This window comes from Panulirus ornatus, chromosome 62 (assembly GCF_036320965.1).
Source record: "Panulirus ornatus isolate Po-2019 chromosome 62, ASM3632096v1, whole genome shotgun sequence".
In the NCBI taxonomy this organism is placed as follows: Eukaryota; Metazoa; Arthropoda; class Malacostraca; order Decapoda; family Palinuridae; genus Panulirus; species Panulirus ornatus.
Genome location: NC_092285.1, coordinates 5,454,197 through 5,473,988, shown reverse-complemented (window position 1 = coordinate 5,473,988; position 19,792 = coordinate 5,454,197). Strand labels below are relative to the sequence as shown.

At 39.8% G+C, this 19,792-nt stretch overlaps 1 protein-coding gene across 2 annotated transcripts in view; it reads left to right on the top strand.

Annotated features, from left to right (window-relative positions):
• The first annotated feature begins 992 nt into the window (after positions 1-992).
• Positions 993-19,792, top strand: part of LOC139745709 (uncharacterized) — a 509,563-nt gene continuing 490,763 nt past the window's right edge. For both annotated transcript variants that reach the window (XM_071656153.1, XM_071656152.1), the window contains exon 1: positions 993-1,733. The gene's annotated coding sequence lies outside the window, so the exon portion shown is untranslated. The remainder of the gene's footprint in view (positions 1,734-19,792) is intronic.

Below are 19,792 nucleotides of genomic sequence, written 5' to 3'. Positions count from 1 at the left end.
TTATGGATCTGGAGAAGGCATATGATAGAGTTGATAGAGATGCTCTGTGGAAGGTTTTAAGAATATATGGTGTGGGAGGCAAGTTGTTAGAAGCAGTGAAAAGTTTTTATCGAGGATGTAAGGCATGTGTACGTGTAGGAAGAGAGGAAAGTGATAGGTTCTCAGTGAATGTAGGTTTGCGGCAGGGGTGTGATGTCTCCATGGTTGTTTAATTTGTTTATGGATGGGTTGTTAAGGAGATGAATGCAAGAGTTTTGGAAAGAGGGTCAAGTATGCAGTCTGTTGTGGATGAGAGAGCTTGGGAAGTGAGTCAGTTGTTGTTCGCTGATGATACAGCGCTGGTGGCTGATTCATGTAAGAAACTGCAGAAGCTGGTGACTGAGTTTGGTAAAGTGTGTGAAAGAAGAAAGTTAAGAGTAAATGTGAATAAGAGCAAGGTTATTAGGTACAGTAGGGTTGAGGGTCAAGTCAATTGGGAGGTAAGTTTGAATGGAGAAAAACTGGAGGAAGTAAAGTGTTTTAGGTATCTGGGAGTGGATCTGGTAGCGGATGGAACCATGGAAGCGGAAGTGAATCATAGGGTGGGGGAGGGGGCGAAAATTCTTGGAGCCTTGAAGAATGTTTGGAAGTCGAGAACATTATCTCGGAAAGCAAAAATGGGTATGTTTGAAGGAAGAGTGGTTCCAACAATGTTGTATGGTTGCGAGGCGTGGGCTATGGATAGAGTTGTGCGCAGGAGGGTGGATGTGCTAAAAATGAGATGTTTGAGGACAATATGTGGTGTGAGGTGGTTTGATCGAGTAAGTAATGTAAGGGTGAGAGAGATGTGTGGAAATAAAAAGAGTGTGGTTGAGAGAGCAGAAGAGGGTGTTTTGAAATGGTTTGGGAACATGGAGAGAATGAGTGAGGAAAGATTGGCCAAGAGGATATATGTGTCAGAGGTGGAGGGAACGAGGAGAAGTGGGAGACCAAATTTTAGGTGGAAAGATGGAGTGAAAAAGATTTTGAGTGATCGGGGCCTGAACATGCGGGAGGGTGAAAGGCGTGCAAGGAATAGAGTGTTGGAACGATGTGGTATACCGGGGTCGACGTGATGTCAATGGATTGAACCAGGGCATGTGAAGCGTCTGGGGTAAACCATGGAAAGTTCTGTGGGGCCTGGGTGTGGAAAGGGAGCTGTGGTTTCGGTGCATTATTACGTGACAGCTAGAGACTAAGTGTGAACGAATGGGGCCTTTGGTGTCTTTTCCTAGCGCTACCTCGCATACATGAGGGGGAGGGGGTTATTATTCCATGTGTGGCGAGGTGGCGATGGGTACAAATAAAGGCAGACAGTATGAATTATGTACATGTGTATATATGTATATGTCTGTGTGTGTATATATATGTGTACATTGAGATGTAAAGGTATGTATATTTGCGTGTGTGGACGTGTATGTATATACATGTGTATGTGGGCGGGTTGGGCCATTCTTTCGTCTGTTTCCTTGCGCTACCTCGCAAACGCGGGAGACAGCGACAAAGCAAATATAAATACATGTACAAATGTACATATTCATGTACATGTATATGAATATGTACAAATGTAAGTAATGTAATATGAATGATCTTTTTTTTTGATAGTAATTATTTTAGGACTTACCCCCTAAGATAAATATTTTGCATCCGTATCTCCTAACTCCAATATTGCTAAACCATGGAGAGCACTTGACCTCGATTCGACTCAATTTTCGGTATGTTGGTGATTTGAATTGCTTTTTAAGGGCTACCTATTTACTTGCATAAGTTGTAGTGTAGAGGCACATGACAGAGGTGGTTTATGTGTCTGGGAGACACGTATATTGATAACGTATGAGGAAGGGGTCAGGTCAAGGTCACCACATGATCCTTGGAGGCGGAGGAAGCAATCCAGGTCAATGGCCATGCTAACCTCGCCTCATCTACACAGGGTGGGAGACTACGGAAGTATTGCTGGGCGAACAGACACTTTGGTGTTAGCTGAGATAATTGTATTATTGAAGGTTTGAAAATGAGGATTTGGGATGGATCTCACCCGGTAATTCGCTACGTTTCCAACTCTCCATTATTCGGGTCATTATCAAATTTATGCTCATGATATCGTTTTTGCCTCTTTAAAGAGTGATTTTTTAGTGTAGGATTTTTCTTTTTCACTCTTAAAACTGCTTTTTATATTATTATTAAATCGCTAGTGGTGGGGTTACGAGGAGAGGAGCAGGTGTGGGGGTTTAGATTTGTGTAAAACGTGAAATATAAAGTTTACTTGCCTTTTCCACGTTTCAGATGTCACGTGAATTGTGATACTTACTAGAATTCATTATCTAGATATTTACTTAAAAATGCGATGATTCCATTAAGTATGGAAGGGAAACTGAGTTCAGATGGGGTAATGTGGGAATCTGTTGATTCATGGTATGGGACAGTTCACATGAGCATTAATTTGAAACTGAATTTATTTCGACATCAAAACTCGAATTTATACAAGTCCGGGATTCAGACATTACAATCCATGGAAACATTGTGGAGCACAAAAATGATAAAGGAAAATAGGCATTTCTAGACTCCATAGACAGGTTAGTCTCGTATTACAGCTTCATTTGGTTTATAGAAAAAATTCAAACAAGCACCTGATAATTTTCTTTTTGTCAACCATTCTTTGGAGGGTCACCTTAATGATGACCTAGCATTTCACACAAGGACATTAGAATTTGATGTCAAGATACCATGGGCATTCCTCCTGTTCGTTTTATAATGGTCAGATTTGAACGAGTTTTTACGAATGCATTACATATCTCTCAGCCATTCATTTTGATTTGTCTTTATTGCAAAGTCCAGCCCACTACGTGAAAATTTAAAATTTGACTTAGTTACAGATGCTGCCCTAGGCCAAATCTGGACCTTGTGCGTTTTTAGTGGACCTTTGACAGACTTGGGAGAATTATGATCATTAAATGAAATTATGTGTTTATTTAAGTGCTTACAAAATTTTACATAGATATTTATCATGACCAGCTGTTTTAATTAGCTGAATGAAACATGTGATTCAATTGTAATAATTTGTTGAATGAAATGTTTAGAGGAAAAAAAAATGGAGGCAAAATAAGTGTATGGCCCTTCCATTAATTTGTTTCATCTGACCCTACTCCAAAAGTAATTGAATAGCCCTGCCCTACATGCTCTCTTCATATTGTTAGGATTCCATTGGTACCAGAATTATTTTCTATCATTTCTTCCTCAAGTGTTGGTCTTCTATGATAATTAAAATACTTGCTCCCCATTACACATTGACTTTCCCGAACTGGAGACTGTTGCTTGTGGTGACAGTAGTGTATCAATCCCTTATCAGCATAAGTGATTTAGACCGTGGTACATGATTTATGGCATTTGTAACTGTTCATTTTTCATTAATGGTAGGGAGAGCTTTGATGATGAGGGACAATGTAGGGTACAGACAGGTGAAGCTTGCTACTTAGAATGACTTTTAATTTGTGTTCTTAACTAAAATCCACAGATTTACTAGTTTAGTTTTGCACTGATAAGAATTTGGTATAGTAATTGATTTTGTTCCTTTATTGCTTGTGTAGTAAGTAGAAAATATAATGATAATTATGTACCTTAGTTTTTTATTGAATAATTTTGAATAAGGCAAAATATGAGGTTAATGAATGCAAAATGTGTTAATACACATGTAAATAGAAACATTATCTTTAAAAACTTACATATTCTTATGTAGTAGGTGAAATGACAGTAGAAATATATGGCCATTAAACTTGTATGCTGTTGGGGGTTACATGCCCTCTTGGTTTGATTACTATTTATGTTTTACAGAGAGTTTTACACTCATGTTGCCCTATGACTTACCTTACATGTATGTATCATGTCTTTTCTCTTATGTATGTATACATACACACACACACACACACACACACACTGACACACACCTTAATCTATACCATAGTGACATTTGGTGCTGTTTTGCTGGTGGTCGATCTTGGGTGTGACTTGTGCGGTACATCTTGACAAGAATGATGAAATTTGAGATATATCTTGACAGTAACAGAGGTTAGGTGAGGTTTTTACGTCAACCCTACAGTTTCTGCAATATACCTATATTTGCTTATTTGATTAATTTAATAGAATGTAATGCTCCAAATCATACTTTGCAATTTATATTGTTGTCTGTAAATACTATGCTAGTGCTGCAGAACAAAATTGGTATCCAAGGTAAATAGCCATGCAGAGCAAAACTAGACTTTTTATTGCTTCCTATCCATTTAGTTGCAGGGAGTCTTTTCCACTGACTCCATAAACCGTGTTCGCTGAGTGTGTTTCCTTCCTTCCAGCAGAAAGCAACCTTTATAGTGGAAGGAATTTGATGATTGTGTCGTTGGTATGTTTGGCATAATGCTAAGAATTAAGATATATCTCACAGGTGAAGTTTGTGAGGTTTGAGTATGTTCTTTTCATCTCTAGCACTCTTTCAGTTTTATCATACATCTTCTGAGGTCATTTATTTTATCTATACCTCTGATGCCTGCTCCCTCTGTGAACTCCCTCAAAGGGGTGGCCATGGCAAAAGTCTCCATGAATGGTTAACCCTAATGCTGCTGCTTATCCTATAGTGTCTCTCTCTTAACAGGCCACTGGCAGAGAGCAACTTTAGTGTTTCTTGCATATTAATTGTATTAAAAAATATATTAATTAAAAGTTTACCCATGCTTTAGCACTAGGTATCTCAAAACATAACTGTTTAAATACAGGGATACAAAGAAACACAAGCAGAATTCAGTAAAATCAAGAAAATACCCCTGCAGAAGTATAGTATATACAGTCTGCTTCTTGGAATTATACTAATTATGACACTAATTTGCTTTTCTGGGTGTGTTTTGAGAATTTTATTGGGCAGTTGTGGAAAACATACATAATAGTGCCATATCATTGGAATGGACATCATGTTACATCATCATAAAAAAACATAGGAACAGAAAGATAATAAACTGGTAATATGAACATAATTATCAAAAGTAAACTGGGTCTCTGACTTTTTATTTTTAAGCTGAGACAGCATAGGCAGCTGAGGCCCTAATCAGGGCCATCCCATAAAAAATATGAAGGGGATAAAAGTGGGTGCTCAAATTACAGAGGTATAAGTTTGTTGAGTATTCCTGGTAAATTATATGGGAGGGTAATGATTGAGAGGGTGAAGGCATGTACAGAGCATCAGACCGGGGAAGAGCAGTGTGGTTTCAGAAGTGGTAGAGGATGTGTGGATCAGGTGCTTGCTTAGAAGAATGTATGTGAGAAATACTTAGAGAAGCAAATAGATTTGTTGTAGCTTTTATGGATCTGGAGAAGGCATATGAGAGTTGATAGAGATGCTCTGTGGAAGGTATTAAGAATATATAGTGTGGGAGGCAAGTTGTTAGAAACACTGAAAGGCTTTTATCGAGGATGTAAGGCATGTGTACATGTAGGAAAAGAGGAAAGTGATTGGTTCTCAGTGAATGTAGGTTTGTGGCAGGGGTGCATGATGTCTCCATGGTTGTTTAATTTGTTTATGAATGGGGTTGTTATAGAGGTGAATGCAAGAGTTTTGGAAAGAGGGGCAAGTATGCATTCAGTTGTGGATGAGGGAGCTTGGGAAGTGAGTCAGTTGTTGTTCACTGATGAGACAGCGCTGGTGGCTGATTCGTATGAGAAACTGCAGAAGCTGGTGACTGAGTTTGGTAAAGTGTGTGAAAGAAGAAAGCTGAGAGTAACTGGGAATAAGAGCAAGGTTATTAGGTACAGTAGGGTTTAGGGACAAGTCAATTGGGACGAAAGTTTGAATGGAGAAAAACTGGAGGAAGTAAAGTGTTTTAGATATCTTGGAGTGGATTTGGCAGCAGATGGAACCATGGAAGCGGAAGTGAATCATAGGGTGGGGGAGGGGGCGAAAGTTCTGGGAGCATTGAAGAATGTGTGGAAGTTGAGAACATTATCTTGGAAAGCAAAACTGGATATGTTTGAAGGAATAGTGGTTCCAACAATGTTATATGGTTGCGAGGCGTGGGCTATAGATAGAGTTGTGCAGAGGAGGGTGAATGTGCTGGAAATGAGATGTTTGAGGACAATATGTGGTGTGAGGTGGTTTGATCGAGTAAGTAACTAAAGGATAAGAGAGATGTGTGGTAATAAAAAGAGTGTGGTTGAGAGAGCAGAAGAGGGTGTTTTGAAATGGTTTGGTCACATGGAGAGAATTTGTGAGGAAAGATTGACAAAGAGATATATGTGTCAGAGGTGGAGGGAATGAGGAGAAGTGGGAGACCAAATCGGAGGTGGAAAGATGGGAGTGAAAAAGATTCTGAGTGATTGGGGCCTGAACACGCAGGAGGGTGAAAGGCATGCAAGGAAAAGAGTGAATTGGAACGATGTTGTATACCTGGGTTGATGTGCTGTCAGTGGATTGAACCCGGGCATGTGAAGCATCTGGGGTAAACCATGGAAAGTTGTGTGGGGCCTGGATGTGGAAAGGGAGCTGTGGTTTCGGTGCATTATACATGACAGCTAGAGACTGAGTGTGAACGAACGGGGCCTTTGTTGTCTTTCCCTAGCACTACCTCGCGCACATGCAGGGGGAGGGGTTGTTATTTCATGTGTGGCGGGGTGGCGACGGGAAAGAATAAGGGCAGACAGTATGAATTGTGTACATGTATTTATATATATATGTCTGTGTTGGTATATATATGTATACGTTGAGATGTATAGGTATGTATATGTGCGTGTGTGGATGTGTATGTATATACATGTGTATGTGGGTGGGTTGGGCCATTCTTTCCTCTGTTTCCTTGCGCTACCTTGCTAATGCGGGAGACAATGACAAAGTATAATAAAATGATTATAAATTATTTATTCATAATACTTTATTGCTATTTCCAGCGTTAGTGAGGTATCGCAAGGAAACAGATGAAAGAATTTCCCAACCCACCCACATACACATGTATATACATAAACCCCCACACATGCACATATACATACTTATACATTTCAACATATACATACATATACATTCACAGACATATACATATATACACATTTACATATTCATACATGCTGACTCCATCCATTTCTGTCACCAGCCCTAATTAACTTGTCCCTCAACCCTACTGAACCTAACCTAACCTTGCTCTTGTTCACATCCACTCTCTACTTTCTCTTTTCACACACTTTTTTTGCAAACTCAAACTTTTCCAAACTGCAGTTTCTCACTCAAATCAGCTACCATTGGCAAACAACAGACTCTCTTCTCAGGCCCTCTCATCCACAACAATCTGCATGCTCACCCCTCTCTCCAAAACTCTTGCATTTACCTCCCTAACCACCCCATCTGTAAACATATTAAAAAACCATGGGAACATCACTCACCCCTACCGCAGACCAAACTTCAATGGGAACCAATCACTCTCCTCTCTTCCTATGCGTACACATGCCTTACATCCATGGTAAAAACTTTTCACTGCTTCTAGTAGCTTACCTCCCACACCAAATACTCTTAAGACCTTCCACAAAGCATCTCTATCAACCCAATCATATGCCTTCTCCAGATTCATAACTGCTACATACAAATCCATTTGTTTTTTTGAATATTTCTCACACATTCTTCAAAGCAAACACCTGATCCACACATCCTCTACCACTTCTGAAACCACACTGTGCTTCCCCAGTCTGATGCTCGAAACATGCCTTCACCCTCTCAATCAATAACCTCTCATATAATTCCCCAGGAATACCCATCAAACCTTTATCCCCTATGCCTCTGTACAATGGCACTATGCATGCATTCCGCCAATCCTCATGTACTTCATTATGACCATACATACACTGAATATCCCTACCAACCAGTCAACAACACAGTCACCCCCTTTCTTAATAAATTCTACTGCAGTACCATCCAAACCCGCCGTCTTGCCGAATTTCATCTTCCGCAAATCTTTTACCACATCTTCTCTGTTCACCATACCATTCTCCCAGACCCTCTCACTTCACACACTACCCCAACCAAAACACCCTACATCTGCCACTCTGTCATTAAACACATTCAACAAACTTTCAAAATACTCACTCCATCTCCTTCTCACTTCATACTACCTGTTATTACTTCCCCCCTTGCCCTTTTCACCAATGTTCCCATTCGTTCTCTTGTCTTACGCATGTTATTTACCTCCTTCCAAAATATCTTTTTATTTTCTCTAAAGTTTAATGATATACTATGTGTACATATAGAATACTATCATTTATCACAATTAGGAGAGGGTGATTTGGAACATTTAAATTTTTCATATGATGATAATGGTGAGGGCTGTAAAGATCAGAGAAAACATAGGGTTTAATATCAAATAGTACAGTTGGTAAAGTCAGACACTCCTAGCACTAGATTTCTATATAATTTTTGCTCTTATAGTGAAGAGGTATTGGGAGATTATCTTTTATGGCTGCACATAACCAAAAGGTTTGCTGAATTGAATTTGCATGTAGTCACTGGTTGTTTTAGGCATTTGGATATGCTTAAAACAGTAACCGTACCATTACATATTCTTTATAAATAACATTGAAAACTGGGTAAATTCAGGATGCAGTAAGTTAGTTAAGGTGTCGATTTATAAAAGTATTTCACTTTTTGTGTGTTACTTAACCTTATGTTTCCCCTGATCCTCAGAGCCCTTGAACTATTGCCATATTTTTCAACATGCATTAAACAAAAAATAGAAATGCTCTAAATTGTGCTTCCTTGGCCATATTTTACAAAGAGCACATTATAGAATTACTGCAAAATGAAATTTGTGAAATTCCAAAATGATCAAAGTGTTTATCTAAACTGAGACATAATTAGCCATATTAATTGAAACACTTGTAGAAATTAATATAAAACTAATGTGCACCTCCAGGAACTTCATCTAGCGATCAAAACTTAACTTAGTTTCGATTTAATGTAACATGGATTTTATGGTTTTATTTATACATTCAGTTGCTGAATGGTTTGTTATGGGTGAGGTGCTAAAGGCTAAGAAGCAGCATTGGAGTTTGCTAGTTCTAGAGACTTTATTGCTCTGGCCACACCCTTGAGGGAGTTCCAGTTGGGAACAGGCATCAGAGATATTTGCGGAAGATGAAAGCCGGCAAGGCAGCAGGTTTGGATGGTATTGCAGTGGAATTTATTAAAAAAGGGGGTGACTGTATTGTTGACTGGTTGGTAAGGTTATTTAATGTATGTATGACTCATGGTGAGGTGCCTGAGGATTGGCGGAATGCGTGCATAGTGCCATTGTACAAAGGCAAAGGGGATAAGAGTGAGTGCTCAAATTACAGAGGTATAAGTTTGTTGAGTATTCCTGGTAAATTATATGGGAGGGTATTGATTGAGAGGGTGAAGGCATGTACAGAGCATCAGATTGGGGAAGAGCAGTGTGGTTTCAGAAGTGGTAGAGGATGTGTGGACCAGGTGTTTGCTTTGAAGAATGTATGTGAGAAATACTTAGAAAAGCAAATGGATTTGTATGTAGCATTTATGGATCTGGAGAAGGCATATGATAGAGTTGATAGAGATGCTCTGTGGAAGGTATTAAGAATATATGGTGTGGGAGGAAAGTTGTTAGAAGCAGTGAAAAGTTTTTATCGAGGATGTAAGGCATGTGTACGTGTAGGAAGAGAGGAAAGTGATTGGTTCTCAGTGAATGTAGGTTTGCGGCAGGGGTGTGTGATGTCTCCATGGTTGTTTAATTTGTTTATGGATGGGGTTGTTAGGGAGGTAAATGCAAGAGTTTTGGAAAGAGGGGCAAGTATGAAGTCTGTTGGGGATGAGAGAGCTTGGGAAGTGAGTCAGTTGTTGTTCGCTGATGATACAGCGCTGGTGGCTGATTCATGTGAGAAACTGCAGAAGCTGGTGACTGAGTTTGGTAAAGTGTGTGGAAGAAGAAAGTTAAGAGTAAATGTGAATAAGAGCAAGGTTATTAGGTACAGTAGGGTTGAGGGTCAAGTCAATTGGGAGGTGAGTTTGAATGGAGAAAAACTGGAGGAAGTGAAGTGTTTTAGATATCTGGGAGTGGATCTGGCAGCGGATGGAACCATGGAAGCGGAAGTGGATCATAGGGTGGGGGAGGGGGCGAAAATTCTGTGGGCCTTGAAGAATGTGTGGAAGTCGAGAACATTATCTCGGAAAGCAAAAATGGGTATGTTTGAAGGAATAGTGGTTCCAACAATGTTGTATGGTTGCAAGGCGTGGGCTATGGATAGAGTTGTGCACAGGAGGATGGATGTGCTGGAAATGAGATGTTTGAGGACAATGTGTTGTGTGAGGTGGTTTGATCGAGTGAGTAACGTAAGGGTAAGAGAGATGTGTGGAAATAAAAAGAGCGTGGTTGAGAGAGCAGAAGAGGGTGTTTTGAAGTGGTTTGGGCACATGGAGAGGATGAGTGAGGAAAGATTGACCAAGAGGATATATGTGTCGGAGGTGGAGGGAACAAGGAGAAGAGGGAGACCAAATTGGAGGTGGAAAGATGGAGTGAAAGGGATTTTGTGTGATCGGGGCCTGAACATGCAGGAGGGTGAAAGGAGGGCAAGGAATAGAGTGAATTGGAGCGATGTGGTATACCGGGGTTGACGTGCTGTCAGTGGATTGAATCAAGGCATGTGAAGCGTCTGGGGTAAGCCATGGAAAGCTGTGTAGGTATGTATATTTGCGTGTGTGGACATATGTATATACATGTGTATGGGGGGGGTTGGGCCATTTCTTTCGTCTGTTTCCTTGCGCTACCTCGCAAACGCGGGAGACAGCGACAAAGTATAATAAAATAAAAATAAAATACATTCATATAAGTCCTAAAAGTTTATCCAGTAGAAATTACATTCAGATTTTAAGTCTGTCTACATAATTCTATAAGTTTAACCAATAAGTCTTACAATGAGGGTATCACTGTTGAGAAAAATTCAAATAGCTGTTCCAAGAGAGGTAAAACACTCTTCACTCATTTTGATAAGCATGCTTATCATCCAGGGAATGAGAAGAGTCTCAGGTTCTTTGCTGTTGTAGTAAGGGAATAACACTTTAACCGAATAATCTGATGTTAGTTTTGTATTTCCAATAAAAATGTGAACAACTTGTGTTTAAATCAGACTTTGAGAAGGTTTCCAATGTATTTCCTCATCAAAACAGTGGTAGTCCTTCATTAAAAGTCAAACAAACTACAACAAACATTAACTCAGTGATGGTCTTTGGTTTTTGTAGTCAAAGGCATGGGATCAAACAGCAAGCCAATCTCTACAGTGTCCTACAGGCAAGTTAGAAAAAGGCTAGAGGAAACCATAGAGATACTGTGGTTATGTGTTCAAAATTAACTGACGGGAGGTTTGTTCATTCAGTGTCTGCTTCCTTCCTTTATTATGAACCTTTTGTGTCAGGCGTTCATTAAATTTTCTTATATCCAAGTAGGTGATACTTAGGTGGATAGTGGATTTCATTATTGTTAGTTGCCACCTACTTTTTTTTCATACTTGATCATTGTTTTTCATGTTAACAGAGTAGTGCCAGAAGAAGAAAGGCAGCTTTCACTCACATCCTTCTCATGCTGTCTTGTGTAATGAACTGACACCACAGCTTCCTGTTCACAACCAAGCCCTGTGGGCCTTTCTATCATTGCTAGTTGTCACCTACTACCACTGAATAAAATGTCTGTTAGGAAATTTCAGTTATGCTGGGATTTGCTGTGATTTAACAGTTGGGAACTAAAAGAGTGGAATTATGGGGAACACATTCTTCATGGTATAAGAAAGAGATTTATAAAGACAGTTCAGAGAAACATGTAGGATCTTGGGAGGGCTATCTTTTGTTGGAGGGCAGTGCAGAAGCATGAGCTTCCATGGTGTTGTCTTTGGAAGTCTTCTACCCCTACAGCCCAGGCTGAGTCCAAACCACTGTGTTGGATCACTAGTTGACCAAGCTCTTTGAAGCTGCAGCCTGCAGGCATACATAACCACTACAGCCAGGCTGGCCTCCTACACTTTGTAAATATCCAGGGTCTTCATAAATTTCTCCTTTGTGCATCCTATAGTGTTTGTTGTGTGCAGGCAATGAGATGAGTAGTCTTGGGTCCCAGATATTTAAATTATTTCCTCTTGTTTTGCTTATTGCACTTTTTGATCATATGGGTATTGTTTTATAGTGTCTATCATGCTAGTTGTGCCAATAGAGAAGTATTTGAGTGTAGGTTAGGAAACATGCCTTCTAGGATTTTCCAAGTGCAAGTAATGATACACCTTTTCTGCCTGCAGGGATTACAGCCATATTGATTTCAGTTGTTCCAAGTATAGTAAACCCTCAATTTAACAGACCCAATTTAACAGATGAATGATAATACTGTACATTAATTTATAATGATTAAAAATAAGAAAATTTAAACTCAAATGCTGCACCATGCACATTTCATATCACACGTTTTTGGTAGCATGGGGTAGATGCGCTTTGTTTCGGTCTCAGTCTGCCTTCAGCTATCAGGTTATATGCAGAGTGTTTCTTTTATTTTAGAATTGTGACTATATATTAAATAATTTTGCAATCCTTACAATTCAAAATGGCATCAAGTGATTGTAAGAGGTGCAATGAAAGCAGGTAGTCCGTCCTCACTTTATTACAAAGAAGTAACTTTTCACAGGAGAGGGGTTGCATCACCTCTATCTCAGTCTGACTCCTACCTCCAACTATCTGGCAGGTGTTCCCATGCTTCCAGTGCCCACTGCCCAACTGTCATACCACACACTTAACCCTAATCCCCCTCATAAGATTTTGGTAACCAAATGTTACTTTTTTTAACACATTTTATTATTATTATGTGAGTGCTCAAATTACAGAGGTATAAGTTTGTTGAGTATTCCTGGTAAATTATATGGGAGGGTATTGATTGAGAGGGTGAAGGCATGTACAGAGCATCAGATTGGGGAAGAGCAGTGTGGTTTCAGAAGTGGTAGAGGATGTGTGGATCAGGTGTTTGCTTTGAAGAATGTATGTGAGAAATACTTAGAAAAGCAAATGGATTTGTATGTAGCATTTATGGATGTGGAGAAGGCATATGATAGAGTTGATAGAGATGCTCTGTGGAAGGTATTAAGAATATATGGTGTGGGAGGAAAGTTGTTAGAAGCAGTGAAAAGTTTTTATCGAGGATGTAAGGCATGTGTACGTGTAGGAAGAGAGGAAAGTGATTGGTTCTCAGTGAATGTAGGTTTGCGGCAGGGGTGTGTGATGTCTCCATGGTTGTTTAATTTGTTTATGGATGGGGTCGTTAGGGAGGTGAATGCAAGAGTTTTGGAAAGAGGGGCAAGTATGAAGTCTGTTGGGGATGAGAGAGCTTGGGAAGTGAGTCAGTTGTTGTTCGCTGATGATACAGCGCTGGTGGGTGATTCATGTGAGAAACTGCAGAAGCTGGTGACTGAGTTTGGTAAAGTGTGTGAAAGAAGAAAGTTAAGAGTAAATGTGAATAAGAGCAAGGTAATTAGGTACAGTAGGGTTGAGGGTCAAGTCAATTGGAAGGTAAGTTTGAATGGAGAAAAACTGGAGGAAGTAAAGTGTTTTAGATATCTAGGAGTGGATCTGACAGCGGATGGAACCATGGGAGCAGAAGTGGATCATAGGGTGGGGGAGGGGGCGAAAATCCTGGGAGCCTTGAAGAATGTGTGGAAGTCGAGAACATTATCTCGGAAAGCAAAAATGGGTATGTTTGAAGGAATAGTGGTTCCAACAATGTTGTATGGTTGCGAGGTGTGGGCTATGGATAGAGTTGTGCGCAGGAGGGTGGATGTGCTGGAAATGAGATGTTTGAGGACAATGTGTGGTGTGAGGTGGTTTGATCGAGTAAGTAACGTAAGGGTAAGAGAGATGTGTGGAAATAAAAAGAGCGGGGTTGAGAGAGCAGAAGAGGGTGTTTTGAAATGGTTTGGGCACATGGAGAGAATGAGTGAGGAAAGATTGACCAAGAGGATATATGTGTCGGAGGTGGAGGGAACGAGGAGAAGTGGGAGACCAAATTGGAGGTGGAAAGATGGAGTGAAAAAGATTTTGAGTGATCACCAGCTTCTGCAGTTTCTCACATGAATCAGCCACCAGCACTGTATCATCTGCAAACAACAACTGACTCACTTCCCAAGCTCTCTCATCCACAACAGACTTTATTCTTGCCCCTCTTTCCAAAACTCTTGCATTCACCTCCCTAACAACCCCATCCATAAACAAATTAAACAACCATGGAGACATCACACACCCCTGCCGCAAACCTTCATTCACTGAGAACCAATCACTTTCCTCTCCCTACACGTACACATGCCTTACATCCTCGATAAAAACTTTTTTACACATACAAAATCAAAAACAAGAAAACAAAAAAGAATGAAATTAAAATGCAACAATGCATAAGGCAAATATACACCCAAATCAATGCTCAGCAACAATACACTTCCTTTACATGCAAGCAGAACAAAAAATGACATAACAAATTAGTGTGTTCACTCTTAACTGGAGCTACCACAAACATAATCTTACCAGTGTATGGGGCATTGTTTCACACAGTGAAGGTGCCACCTCCTGAGGCTGGGTGTCACCACACCTTGGGTCAAAGCCACTGCTGATAAGTGCTTCCCTTAACCCATGGGTGTTGTGGGTATTGGGAAAACCCAGGGGTGTAGGTGATGTTGGTTTCACAAAGACAGGCGCCATCCAGCTTCACTGAGTATTGTCTATGCGGCTTCACCTCCACTACCATGCCCGACCTGTCCCACACTTTCAAAGTGATGTCATGCAGGCAGACAGGGGTGCCCACAAACAGCTGGGGCAGCATAGCAGTGTCACCTGCTGGGCCATCCTGCATGCGAGCCTGGCTTTCTGTTGTGGCCCTTCAACCCTTGTAGAACCTTTGCCCTCTCCCCTCACCCTGTGACTCACTTCCGCTTCCATGGTTCCATCCGCTGCTAAATCCACTTCCAGATACCTAAAACACTTCATTTTCTCCAGTTTTTCTCCATTCAAATCTACCTCCCAGTTCACTTGCCCCTCAACCATACTGAACCTAAGAGCCTTGCTCTTATTCACATTTACTCTCAACTTTCTTCTTTCACACACTTTACCAAACTCAGTCACCAACTTCTGCAGTTTCTTACCCGAATTAGCCAACAGCACTGTATTATCAGGGAACAATGACTCACTCACTTCCCAAGCCCTCTCATCCACAATAGACTGCATACTTGCCCCTCTCTCCAAAACTCTTGCATTCACCTCCCTAACCACCCCATCCATAAACAAATTAAACAACCATGGAAACATCACGAACTCCTGCCACAAACTGACATTCACTGGGAACCAATCACTTTCCTCTCTTCCTACTCATAAACATGCCTTACATCCTTAGTAAAAACTTTTCACCACTTCTAGCAACTTACCTCCCACACCATATACTCTTAATACTTTCCACAAAGCATCTCTGTCAACCCTATCGTATGCCTTCTCCAGATCCATAAATGCTACATACAAATCCATCCGTTTTTCTAAGTATTTTTCACATACATTCTTCAAAGCAAGCACTTGATCCTCACATCCTCTACCTCCTCTGAAACCACACTGCTCTTCCTCAATCAGATGTTCTGTACATGCCTTTACCCCCTCAATCAATATCCTCCTACACACCTGATCCCCTATTTATAACCTATGCGATTTACAACCATCCATACATACAACCATAAAAAATATGAATTAGAAAGTCAAATTATGAAATATGAACTAGAGAATCATAAATAAAAGGACAAAAGAAATAATCATATAATAAAGCTAGTTAATAAAAAATGAAAGAATCATGATAGAAATTGAGTAGGATGAAAGAATGCTGTGCAGATATACAAATTCTACATGCCATACTGACATGCATATGATTTGAATCCATTTTGAGATCCGATGGATCTTCCTGAACAGAACTCGGACAAATGTCAGGGAGAGGGTGCATATGTTTCATTGAATATGACTGCTAATTCAGCATTTATCAGTTTCTTGCTGATGTTCTTAGCTTGTCTAAAAGTTCTCTTATACTGCTCAGGTAAATTACCAGTAAGCTAGGCAAAGTTCATAGCAAGGGAAGAACAAAAGTAGAAACCAGTAGTATAATTCCTTAGAAGTAAACAGAAACATAACATTTCATGACTCCTGTCATAGTTTCAAGTGTAAGGCCAGTACAGTATGGTCTAGGAGCACTCAAAATCTTTTTCACCCCATCCTTCCATCCCAGTTCTTGTCCCCTACACTTCTGACAAATGTGGATCCTCTTTGTCAAACTTTCCTCTCATTCTCTCCACATGTCCAAACCATTTCAGCTTACCCTCTTCAGCCTTTTCAACTTTACTCCTCTTATAACCACACTTTTCTCTTACCCTTTTATTACTTACTCAAACTGCTTCACACCACATATCATCCTTAAACATTTAATTTCCATCACATCCATCATCCTCAGCACACTCATCTATAGCCCACACCTCACGTTAGTACATCATTAGAACTACTAAACCAACACATTTTTGCCCTCTCAGATAAGAACCTTTCTTACCATTTATTCCTCAGTACTCCCAAAACCTTTGCCCCCTAACTCACTTTTACTTCCATTGTTCTGTTCACTGCATTGTCCACTCCTAGGTATCTAAAAAAGAATGCTTAATTGTCTCCAGAATTTTTCCATTCAAACCCACACCCCAGCTAATCTTTCCCTCTACCCCAGTAAAGTTAAAAACCTTGCTTTCATTCACATTTACTTGCAATTTCCTCCTTTTTTGCATTCTCTCAGACTTCAGTGCTAAATGCAGTTTCTCACTTGAATTTACCATCAGTGCTATGTCATCAGCAAAAAAATGACTGACTCACTTCTTAGAGCCCATCACCCTCTGTAGACTTCATACTCACTACTTTTTTCAAGACTCATGCATTTACCTCCCTCACTACCCTATCCATAAACAAATTAAAAAGCCATGGTGACATCACACACCACTGCCACAGACCAACCACTCATTTTCACTCTCCTCTCCCCTTACTCAAACTTCTCTTTGCTTCAAACAGTTTTCCTCTCACATCACATATTCATACAAGCATCCACAAAGCATCTTTATAAATCCTGTCATATGCTTTCTCCAAATCCACAAATGCCATATACACATACCTCTGTTTCTGAAAGTATTTCTCACTTATTCTTTAAAGCAAACACCTGATCCACATATTATTTATAGGAAACACCTGATCCACACATCCTCTTATCACTTCTAAAACCATGTTGTTCCTCCCCAATCTGATGCTCTGCACATGCTTTGACCCTCTCAATAGCCACTTTCCCTTGGAACATACTAGGCACACAGCAAACTCATACCTTTGTAGTTTAGTAGTTCAAACACTCTCCTTTGTTCTCCTTGCCTTTATACAGTGTCATTATACTGTTTAGTAGTTCAAACACTCTCCTTTGTTCTCCTTGCCTTTATTCAGTATCATTATACTTACATTCAGCCAATCTTCAGGCACCCACCATGATCCATGCATACATTGAAAATCCTAACCAATGAATCATCAATATAGTCATCCCTTGTCATAAGAAATTCACTTGCAATACCATCCACTCCAGCTACCTTGCCACGTTTCATCTCTCTTCACCAAACCACTTTCTATGACTTTCATTTCACATACATTCCAGGTATGGGTACAGAATGGCAAAAGTTGTAATAAACAAACCATGGGGAGTGGGTGGGGAATGGGAGATATTTAGGGAAGCAGTGTTGTGGAAGGTGACTGGGTGAGAGGTCAAATGAGAAAGTAAAGTTGCTAATTACAGAGAAGGGTAAATGGTGGAGTACTTACAGGGAAGGAGAGCAAATGACTGGGAGACATATAAGAGAAAGCAGTGGGAGGTCAAGAGGAGGGTGCAGGGGTTGAGAAAGATAGCAAATGAGAGTTATGGTGAGTGAGTATCAGTAAACTTCAGGAAGAATAAGATGTTTTGGAAGGAGGTTAATAGCGTGAGAAAAACAAGAGAACAAATATGAACATCACTGATGGCAAGGGGGCACAAGGGGAAGCAGTAACAGGTAAGGATGAGGTGAGGACTTAGAAGGGTGCATTTGACTATAAGATGGGAGATGTAGGTTGTTTTGGTTGAGGGGTATGTGAAGTGAGTCTTGGAAAGTGGTTTGATGAAAAGAGTGATGAAAGCCTTGCATAAGATCAAATGTGGCAAGACAGCTGAAGTGGATGGCAATGCACTTGAATTCCTTCAGAAAGCAGGTGACTATGTTGTTGATTAGTTGGTTTAGATTATCAGTATATGTATGGATCTTGGTAAGATACCTGAGGATGGGTGAAATGTATATATTATACATTATAAAGGTGAATGTTCAGACTCTGGAGGTATAAGTATATTGAGTGTACCTCGTAAGTTGTATGGAAAAGTCATGATTAAGAGGGTATACACATGTACAGATTATCAGATTTAGGAGTAAATATTTGGTTTCAAAAGTGGTAGAAGATGTGGATCAGCTGTTTGCTTTAGAGAATGTGTGATAGAAATACTTATAGAAACAGAAGGATTCATATGTGGCATTTATGAATCTGGAGAAAACAAAAGATAGGGTTGACAGAGATGCCTTTTGGAAGGTCTTATATGGGAGGAAAACTGCTTGAAGTGGTGAGTTTTTCTCAAGAGTGTAGGGTTTGTGTATGAGTGGATAGAGAGAAGAATGAACAGTTTCAAGTGAAGGTTGGTATGCAACAGGGGTTTGTGATGTTGCCATGGCTATTTAATTTGTTTATGGATGGAGCAGTTAGGGAGGTCTGTCAACTCTGAGCAGAATCAAAGTTTATAAAGAGGTTTGCACTTCCCTTCTTTGGGTATGTGGATGGTCTTTCAAGGAGCTGACTGTACATCGTAGGAACACAGGAACTATCTCTTTCAAGATGTAAATCCTCTTCTTGTACCTTCTGTTATATCACAGAACTTGAACAATGTATCAGCCATCATATACTGTACATCAGTGCTTCATAATTATTTGAAATGAGTACCACTAACTGGTCTTTCCCACTTTTAGTACCACTTTATATCTAAAACTTCAATTTAATGTAACATCATACTTTCAGTCTGAATGATTTATAGGTTTTATTTCCAATGAAGAGTATCAGTAAAGTATATGGTCCAACATTCCTTGAAATATAAAAATATCTCTTCATAAAGTCTGGAATTTTTAAGGGTAACACCACTTACCACTTGAATGTAGTTCATGTGCTCCTGGTGATTGAGAACCACTATACATGACCATACCATTATGATCATCACATTACTTAAATCTGAAAATGTTGCACTGTATCTCTTTAATTTCATCTGCTTTAAGGAAAACTTTTTTCTTCTATTTTACCATTTTTGTTTTCTTTGAACTTGATTGCCTTACCTGAACCTTTAGAGAAAAGTCCTTGCTTTGCTCCTTTCATGTTCCTGCTTTTCTAAGGTGGTAATACAAGAGGAGATTATTTGTGCAAACATCTGGTATTTCCTCAAAAGAAATTCTTGCCTTGTAAATCCCACCCTAACATTCCAGTGAACAAGCTTTATCAATAACAAAAGTAACCCTTAATGAACCTACTTAACCAAAATTTGCATTATTTGTTAAGTCCCTTATGATAAGTTTTACTTTGAATGTACAAATATGTAAATGTTTTTTATATGTTGTATAATGCACAAAACAGAAA